Genomic DNA, 9,258 nt, shown 5'->3' on the forward strand with positions numbered 1-9,258 from the left:
GGGGGGGCGAGGGGAGGGCGGGGCGAGCCTGGCGGCGCCCCCTCCCCACTGGTTATGCCTAGACCCGGTGAAGCTTGCCAGGGGAGGGGCTTGGCGCCGGGATCGGCCTTGTGGCCAGCTCGCTGTGTGCTTGCCGGACTAAACCCGTGCATCCACACATCCATCCATCCATCCATCCTTTCTTGCATCCAACTTTTACTGAACGATTCCTATCCGCCAGGTGGGGATGCTCGGATTAAACGGGATCCGTCTCTGCCAAAGGACGCATCCCGCAAGCCGACCGTGACTAGGGAAGGGGTGGGGGAAGCGGACCCCGAGAGGGGCGGAGGGGGCTGCAGGCTGGACCCCGTGACTTGGGTGGTGGATGGGCCGGAGTGGCCGCCAGACCCCAGCGCGCGCTCAGGTCTGTCCCCCGGCTCCCGCGCTCACCCTCGCCTTGACCAGGGAGCCACCGTACCTGTGTGACTATTTGCTGCTCTGTTTTGTTGATTTGTAGACGTTCCTGGCACGGAGTAGGCCCTCAGATAAATGTGTTGAATGAATGAAGCGCGAGCCCACCATTCTATGGTCAGAAAGGACGCAGAGAGGCTGGAGGAGAGTTGTGGACTCGGTGCGGGGGAGACGATCCCCGGCTGGGCCTCATCCCAGGTCTGGTGGACCCTTGTTAGAACAGCTTAGAGAAGGCGGGCTCGTGGCGCTAAACCTGCGGTTTGCAGAGGCCGAGGAAGCCGGGGTCCAATAGGAGGCGACGCCTGCCGCCCGGAGAGCCTTTCCCCACGCCTGCGCCCCCGACAGTTCTCTTCCTCTGGACTCAGAGAAAGGGAATTTCTTGCCCAGAAATCCCAGTGTTGGTCCCTGAGGGTCTAACCTCCGTGGGTCTCCGCTGGCCTTGCTGCGGGTCACCTCCCAGAACTTTGGGGTACAATGTTGACCACCTTGGCCTGGCCTCCAAGGAAAGACTGCGTGGGTAGAACACCCCCAGTGACTGTCCAGCCCCTTCCTTGGACAAAGCCCCCTTCTCCACACCCAGGGAATCACTGACACAGGACCCATGTCTGTGAAGCCCACGGTCCTGAAGATCTGAAGATATCACAAGGTGTCAGGCGGTGGAAAAAGGCAGGTGCAAGTTCAACATCTGCTCTCAGGATTCCTCAAGGCCACAGTGCCCCTTGGTAAGTACCTTACCTGTGCTTGGTGCCTAGGGCCCTTCTTGCTGAGGTCAGCTTTCTCCTGGTAGGTATCCCTTCTCTCAGCTCATCCCACATGCCACCCTTAGTTTCAGAATCCGTAAACTTTAAAATCCCTTCACTTAAAAAAAAAAAGTAATATCTCTACCCAAGAAAGATATGTTTCCTTAAGCATGTACAGGCTTGGTACCTCTTTGATTCAACCTCCCCCTTACCTGACCAGGCTGGGGCCCCAACTGTAGACTCTGGGTCAACAATTGCTTGAAGCAATTCACCAACATCCTGTGTGCTGAATGACCCTGTTGCCAAAAATCAATTTGCAAATGGCCAGTTCTCCCAGTGCCTGAGAAACCTCTTTCCTACCTTTAAATTGTAGTTGTACCTCCCACCCCATGCCGGCATCCACCTTGGCTTCTGTAACTGCCTTGTAAAATGATTGTGGAGAACTGTCCTAAATGTAGATCAGTGTTTATTTGGCAATTCTGCACACAAACAAAGGGAGGAATGCAAATGGAACACAATTTTTGAAGATTTTCAATAATTCAGATTGGTTTTTCAGAAACTCAATGTTCAGTGGTTTAACTTTCATGTACTTTGCTTTTGGCTCTCTGGTCATTCTGTGAATTGGCTTTTGGTGAACTAGCCAGCTACAGTTTTCCCAAATAATTTAGCTAGCTTCCTGTAGAGATGCTGTCTACTTCTCCTTGTGAAAACAGCCACAATCAATTTGAGTATTTAAATATTTTCTGATTTTTGTTATTTCCTTTTTTATCTATTAAAGTACTTTTTAGTTTCTGAATGCATGTCTTTAACGATGTTATATTTTTGTAACTGAGTTTTGCCTTGCATTAAAAAAATGTAGTATGTGATGCTCATATTTTTAAGGATTTTCTGATATACACTTTGTGTTCAAGTTATGTAATAAATGTTTCAAAGTATTCTATGTTTGCTTCAAAAAAGTACATGTGTGTGTGTGTGTGTGTGTGTGTGTGTGTAGAGATCAAGTTAGTTCTATTACATCAAGCTTGGGTTGTGTTATTTATGTCTTCTATATCTTTTTTTTTTTTTTAACTTTTGATCTATTCGTTACTGAGAAAGATGGGTTAAAACCTCCTGTCAATCTTGTGCATTTGTCAATTTCTTCCTGTATTTCTGACAATTCTTGCTTTACATATTTCGAGACTGTGTTTACAAGTTTAGAATTGTATTTTCCTGGGAAAGTGTTTATTTTATTATTATGAATTAATTCTCTTTATCCTTAATAATACTTTTAATCTATACTCCATTTTGCCTGACTTAGTATTGCTACATTAACTTTATTTTTGATAGTATTTGTTTAATATATCTTTTGCCATCCTGCTTTCAAACTTTCTGGATATTTATATTTCAGTTGTGTGTTTTATAAGAGCATGTAGCTACATTTTGTTGTTGTTGTATAATCCAATATGACAATCTCTATCTTAATTGCCAAGTAGTCTATTTACCTTTATTGTGTTTAGTAATATGTTTTACTTCATTTCTATCATCTTATTTCTTGCTTTCTATTGATAATGATTTTTTCTGTGCCTTTTCTACATTCTTTCCTCCTATTGGATTGATTAATTTTTCTTTACTCACCTTTTTTATTCTACTGATTTGAAATTTATGCCTTCCTTTTCTATGCTTTTAGAAGTTACTCTTTAAAATTCTTATACACATATTTGTTTTAATATAGTCTAATTATATTTTACAGTTCACTCTCCTTCTAAACAATAGAAGGACTTTAGTATATTAATTTGTATAATCTATGCTGTTTAGATTTACTACCATGGTTGCTAGTATCTTCATTCACTATTTTTTCTCTTCTTTTTCTTTTCTTCTGGGTTCTATGTTTTTCTTTCTGAAGTACAACTTTTCAAAGTTCTTATAGCAAAGATAGATATGTGAGAAGTAAAGGACTTCAGTTAAATACCTTATTATTCTCTCACTCTTTAATATCTGAGCTAAGTAGAGAATCCCCAGTTAGTTACTCTTGTTGTTGTGCTTAGTCTTTACCACCCCATGGCCTGTAATCCACCAGGCTCCTGTGTCCATGGGATTTTCCATGCAAGAATACTGGAGTGGGTTGCATTTTCTTCTCTAGAGGATCTTCCTAACCCAGGGATTGAACCCATGTCTCCTGCACTGGCAGGCAGATGCTTTGCCACTGAGCCTCTTGGGAAGCTCCAGTTACTTTTACACACTTAATATTTTGTTTCATTGTCTTCCAACTTTCATTGCTTCTGTTGAAAAGTCTGCTGTCAGTCTAATTATTAGTCCTTCTCACAAGAATTGTCTTCTCTGTCTGACTGCTTTTAAAATCATCCTTTGGGTATTATGAAGTTTCTCTGCAATGTACCTAGGTATGGATTTATTTTTATTTATCTTTCTTGGAACTCATGGTTCCTAAATCTGAGGCATTGTATTTTTGTACAAGTCTGGAAAATGTCAAACATTGTATCTTTTAATAGTGCCTCTCCTCCATTATTTTTTCTGTTTGTAGAATTCATATGTGATATTTGTTGGAACTTTCAATTTTATTCTCCACCTTTCTTAGCCACTCCTTTATGTTTTGCATTCTTTTAGACTTCTGTGCTTTGTTCTTGGTCATTTTTTCTAAGATTTCTATCCCATTTCATTCCCAGATTTCTCTTTTCTCTCTCTCTCTGTCTAAACTACTCTAAACTATTAATTTCAATTATTGTATTTTTTATTTTAAATGAATGTCCTTCATCTCATTAGAAATCATCTATTCTCATATATTCAATTCCTTATATCTCCAATAACATTAACCATACTTAATTTATAATATCTGTTTGATAATTCTGCTATCTGACATTCTTTATTTGTCTAATGGTATTCATTCATGGTAGATGGATTCCTCATGTATTTTACTATTTTGAACTGTGAACTCATCTTAATCCAGGTTTCATCAGCAGAGTTCTGTGGGGCCTCTTGAAGGCATGCCCGTAAGAGTTTGTGTTTGCTCCTTCTGGGTACTCCAGAATCACTGTTAGCCTGAGTGCACGTTTAAGGTTAACTTTCAGCTTGGGAAGTGTCTGAAGCATGCAGCTGCTGTAAATTCAAAGCCATAACATATGTGGGAGTAAATCTGTGGCTATGAATTCTCAGGGGAGATGCCTCCTTCCTGCTGAAGACAGAAAGGCCCCTTGTCTTCTTTGTGCTGGTGTTTTCCTAGTCCACCCTTTCACTAATGGTGTGGCTAGAGGGGATAAAAACCTAATTTCCTGGACTGAAATGGCTATTAAGACTCAGGTAAGTAGGTTATATCACCACAACCATCACAGTCCTTCTTGGAGGGTTTTAGTTCACCCTCCACCCCCATTCCTAAGAGATCTTTACTGCTGTGAGAGCTCAGCAAGACCTATGAATGGATATTTGCTCTCTTTCACTTTACATTTCTGGACATTCTGAGGTAGGAGGAGTTTTAGAAGATCAAGTCTAGCATATTGCTGGTTACAGAAATCCTTGTCTTTTATTTTTTCCTTTTCTTTTAAATTAGCACCTTTCTTCATTTATCTAGTTATCCTTACATTCAACTGACCAGTTCTTCACTTGATTCCCTTGCTCACCACAGACAGTTCCTGCTGTGCTCTGTCTCTCCTGTGTCTGGCATCAAGTAGAACACAAATATGTCTTGAGTAAATGGATGATTCTATGAGAGCCATTGCTCTTATTTCTGTAAGCTTTGTGGGGATAGCGTGGGGGTCAAAGAGCCCATGCCACTACAGGGAAGATGGGTTAGGAGCAGTGGTGTGCTTGAGCCTACTTGCACCAGAGAGGCACTTCAGCATGTCTTCCCAACACCATGATCAGCGATCTTATGTTTGTGGCTTGACATTGGATTTGGTGAGATTATTTATACTGTGAAGTTGGAAAACACTGCAAATCAATGCTTCCCCTCCCCTCAAGAGCTGGTTGTTAAACACTTACCAACACAGCACTGACTTAGGGCAATGAAAACATGTAGAAACATGCCTATGTAGAACAAGACCAGTGGTAAGTGAAATAAAAAGTCATAGTTGGAGGAACGTATCACTCTAGAGTTGTGGTGTTCAGAGATAGGGTTTTAAGTTACCCCAGATTTGAGAAGACTTGGTATCCTGAGGCTCTGGATAGGGGAAAGAAGCCGAATCTTCAATACCAGCTCCAGCTAGCAAAAGTGAAGGACAGCAAGGGGGCACCTGGATTTGAACCAGGGACCTCTTGATCTGCAGTCAAATGCTCTACCCCTGAGCTATACCCCCTGATATAAGTGGAAGCCTTAGTACCACCTTTTACCTGTGTAGCCATGCCCAACATTCCTATAAATTTTTGCCACAAGATGTTCACCAGGCTGGGCCTGCTCAAAGCTGCCAAACCAGCCTCACTATAATTTTACTCCCTTGATGCCAAACAAACACCGGGTTCCCCCTCCCTGTAACCAGCTCCCTGCTCTTTCTGGAAAAGCACCGACACTGGTGTTTATGGCAGGAGGGGCCTTCAGGGTCACCGGTCTATGCCCTTCACAGTAGGCATCTGGACACAGAGATTCAGGATTACTGGTCTGCCCAAGCACACACAGCTCCTCACAGATAAACTCAGGACCTGAATCCACTTCTCCTGACTTTGGGTTCAGGACCTTATAACTAAGCCAGTGAGTCTCTTATCTTCCTCTTTTCCCTATCCTCTATCAGTCAAAAAATGTAAAGGCTACAGAAGAGGAGCGTTTTAATAGATTAATGAGGAGTTGGGACCATCAGGGGAACTAGAGTGTGGGCTTAGCAGAGCACAAGGAAAAGCTAATGGGGACACCAGAATTTGACCTTGGGCATGCTGCACCCTTCGGGCCAGTCCTCAGATTTCCTGTGTTCAGGAAGCATCTTGGGAGCTTGTCAAACATGCAGACGTGATGTGGGGTTAGGAACAAGCTTCTTATTGAGGGTCTGGGGGATCCCACTTTGAGAAACACCTGTCACAGATCTATATCGGCTCCCTTGTGCGCCACCTGCAGGAAGACTTAGGTACTGAACCCCCAGGAAGGGATGGGTTAGGAATTCTAGCACCTGCCCCAGGGTCAGACTGAGCTGGTGGGCAGAGGCAGGATGAAAACTAAGGACCACAATCAGATTGCTCATCCTCTGAACTCTGTTCTAGACCCCTGGTTCTTAACTGTAGGGTGCGTCAAAATCACTTGGAGGACTTGTTAAAACAGGGATGTTTGGGCTTCCCCCTGAAAGTTTCTAATTAACAAATTCTCAGGTAACGCTGATCCTGAGGGTCTGGGGCCATGCTTTAAGAACCACTGCTCTAGATCCACACATCTGTGACCAGGCCCTTTCACACTCGCAGCCACACCCAGGGCACCTGTTCACCCTTGCCTCATCTGTGTGTTTACTGAGCACTGCTGCCTCCACTACACCAAAGATCCATATCCTGAGACCCCCCACTCTTTCCTCCCATTGCCTGCTGGGAGCCCCTGGGAGGGTCTTCTTTGTCATGGATTAGCTCTCTTCCCAGTTTACCATTCAGGAAACTAAATCTAAAGAAGCTTCTGCGAATACGGGGAAAACTCATTCAAGGGAGTCAAGGAGATCCAGCTCTTCTGTCCAGAGCAGCCCGATTCAAGCTGAAGATCTCAGTCTGCCTCAGAAAAATTCAGCCCAGGGGGTTGCATTGTGACTCCTATATTGCAGATGAGGAAACAGAGGACAGGAGAGTATCTTTGGCCCCACAAAGGCAAGTCGCTCAGGAGAGAAGGCGGCTCCAGATATCCCAGCGGAGTCATCCTTCAGCTTTGCACTTCCTTGTTTCTCTCTGGGTTCATCTCCCTTCTTTCTCCTTAATTCATTGAGGTTCTGATCCAGTTAATGCTCTTAGGTTTGGCACATCTGAAATGTCTTTCTTTTGTCCTCTTGCTTGAATGTCAGTTTACCTGGGTTCAGAATTCTAGATTGAGTCTACAGCTGTAGCACCCTGAACGCACCCGATCTTGTCAGAACTCTAGGTTGGAAGTTTTTTTTCTTTATACCTAAAAAATTTATTTTATAATACTATAAAGTATCAGTAAAGACAACTTTATTATTCAATTGCTCTTCTCACCAAAGTATCACATTAAAAATTTTTTTGAAATGCATGCACAGTTGGGTCTGGCCACACAGCTATTTAATTTTACTTATTTGTGCCTATATCTTCACTTACACAATTTTAAAAAATAACATTTTCCTAATTATGATAAATAATAATAAAGTGCTGTACTCAGTATGTCAGCAAATCTGGAAAACTCAGCAGTGGCCGCAAGACTAGAAAAGATCAGTTTTCATTCCAATCCCAAAGAAAGGCAGTGCTGAATAATGCTCAAATGACCGTACAATTGTGCTCATTTCACATGAAAGCAACTGCTACTGCTAAGTCACTTCATTTGTGTCCAACTCTGTGCGACCCCATAGACAGCAGCCCACCAGGCTCCCCCATCCCTGGGATTCTCCAGGCAAGAACACTGGAGTGGGTTGCCATTTCCTTCTCCAATGCATGAAAGGAAAAAGTGAAAGTGAAGTTGCTCAGTCATGTCCGACTCTTAGGGACCCCATGGACTTCAGCCTACCAGGCTCCTCTGTCCATGGGATTTTCCAGGCAAGAGTACTGGAGTGGGGTGCCATTGCCTTCTCCACATGAAAGCAAGGTAATGTTCAAAATTCTTCCAGCTAGGCTTCAGCAGTACATGAACTGAGAACTTCCAGATGTTGAAGCTGGATTTTGAAAAGGCAGAGGAACTAGAGATCAAATTGCCAACATGCATTGGATCATAGAAAAAGCAAGAGAATTCCCGAAGAACATCTACTTATGCTTCTTTGACTACTCTAAAGCCTTTGACTGTTTGGATCACAACAAACTGTGGAAATTCTTAAAGAGATATGAATACCAGACCACCTCACCTGTCTCCTGAGAAACCTGTAGGCAGGTCAAGAAGCAACAGTTAGAGTGAAAAAACTGGCTTAAAATTCAACATTCAAAAAAACTAAGATTTTGGCATCCAGTCCCATCACTTCAAGATAAATAGATGGGGGAAAAGTAGAAACAGTGACAGACTTTATCTCCTTGGGCTCCAAAATCACTGCAGATAGTGACTGTAGCCACAACATTAAAAGACACTTGGTCCTTGGAAGGAAAGCTGTGACAAACCTAGATGGCATATTAAAAAGCAGAATATGACTTTGCCGACAAAGGTCTGTATAGTTGAAGCTATGGTTTCTTCAGTAGTCATGTATGGATGTGAGAGTCGGACCGTACAGAAGGCTGAGCACCAAAGAATTAATGGTTTTGATTGTGATTGCTGGAGAAGACTCTTGAGAGTCCCTTGAACTGCAAGGAGATCAAACCAGTGAGCCCTAAAGGAAATCAACCCTGAATATTCATTGAAAGGACTGATGCTGAAGCTGAAACTCCAATACTTTGGCCACCTAATCCAAAGAGCTGACTCACTGGAAAAGACCTTGATGCCGAGAAAGATTGAGGGGAAGAGGAGAAGGGGATGACAGAGGATGAGATAGTTGGATGGCATCACTGACTCACTAGACATGAGTTTGAGCAAACTCGGGGAGATGGTGAAGGACAGGGAAGCCTGGTGTGCTGCAATCTGTGTGGTCACAAAGAGTCGGACACAGCTTAGCAACTGAACAAGAACTATAATAAAGCCATAAAAAGGTATAAACCCACAGGACAAAAAGTATATAGATGAGATAATTAGTTTCACCTGGAAGGAAAAAACAAAACGGCTAATGTAGTCTGTAGAGAAATCATCCAAGAAGTAAGCACTTCTGTGGGAGGCGCAGGGGAGGTTGGAGACCAGAGGGCGTTACTGAGGGATGCAGTTCTACAGGTTCCCACTGGCTCTCAGAGAATGGATGGTAATTGCCGTCTACTGCATACCTGGATGTTATGACATCGTGAATTGGTGCTAGTTCAGAACCTAGAATGGCCTGGGGGTATAGCTCAGGGGTAGAGCATTTGACTGCAGATCAAGAGGTCCCCGGTTCAAATCCGGGTGCCCCCT

At 43.4% G+C, this 9,258-nt stretch overlaps 1 long non-coding RNA gene and 2 other non-coding genes across 3 annotated transcripts; 2 read left to right on the forward strand and 1 right to left on the reverse strand.

Moving 5' to 3' along the window:
- Nucleotides 1–24: 24 nt before the first annotated feature.
- Nucleotides 25–2,129, forward strand: LOC147373495 (uncharacterized). Its single transcript, XR_015161953.1, has 2 exons — nt 25–220; nt 497–2,129. It is a non-coding gene; the product is annotated as an uncharacterized LOC147373495 (long non-coding RNA).
- A 3,272-nt stretch (nt 2,130–5,401) lies between these two features.
- Nucleotides 5,402–5,473, reverse strand: TRNAC-GCA (transfer RNA cysteine (anticodon GCA)). The gene has a single exon. It is a non-coding gene; the product is annotated as a tRNA-Cys (tRNA).
- Nucleotides 5,474–9,186: 3,713 nt separating this feature from the next.
- Nucleotides 9,187–9,258, forward strand: TRNAC-GCA (transfer RNA cysteine (anticodon GCA)). The gene has a single exon. It is a non-coding gene; the product is annotated as a tRNA-Cys (tRNA).

Source organism: Bos grunniens, chromosome 4, assembly GCF_055505025.1.
Source record: "Bos grunniens cultivar Pamir isolate PY7600 chromosome 4, Bosgru_T2T1.0, whole genome shotgun sequence".
Lineage (NCBI taxonomy): Eukaryota > Metazoa > Chordata > Mammalia > Artiodactyla > Bovidae > Bos > Bos grunniens.